This window comes from Pteropus vampyrus, unplaced genomic scaffold (genome assembly GCF_000151845.1).
Source record: "Pteropus vampyrus isolate Shadow unplaced genomic scaffold, Pvam_2.0 Scaffold62, whole genome shotgun sequence".
Taxonomy (NCBI): Eukaryota; Metazoa; Chordata; class Mammalia; order Chiroptera; family Pteropodidae; genus Pteropus; species Pteropus vampyrus.
In genome coordinates, this window is record NW_011888843.1 from 1,154,584 (window position 1) to 1,155,229 (window position 646).

A 646-nucleotide genomic window follows, 5' to 3' on the forward strand; every position below is an offset into this window, starting at 1 on the left:
CACAGCATCTCATCCCTTAGAATATGCGCCAGGAATAGAGAAGGAACAAGGACAAACCCCAACGACACGTCGTAATCCAAGGAATATCATAAGATTTAAATTTGAAGAGTGGAAGAGTCATAAAAATGTTTACGTAAAAATTACATGCAAGTTATATGCAGACAGCGTTGTAACACAGCCTAAAAGTTTCCAGGGGAAAAGCCCCGGCCGGTTTACCTGGGAGGGATGACGGCTTCAGCACATCGCCTCTCCTGAAGGAAGGGCACGGCTGGCTGTGCCGGGGTAAGCAGCAGCACACGTTTTCCAATGAGCTATTTTAACGCCCTGAAATGCTCTAGGAAAAGGAATATTCGAGTAGTTCTAAAAATGGATTATAGACCATGAAACAAAATATTTTGCGTGCATGGCTTATTCCTGGCTTTCAGGGCAATATCGTCAGCCGATTTAGGGACCTCCAAGTGGTCATTGTGGAGCGGTTTTCTTAAAGACTCAGAAAAGCAAGTGACCTTTAAATGAGCTCGAGAACCAGCATCTGGGCTGGCCACATTTGGGAAATTTACCTCAGTTGCTATTTCAACTTTCTTTCCATGGATGAAATTAGTAACGAAGGGAAGGTAAAAGCTCGTTGGAATAAGACCTAAGAAAC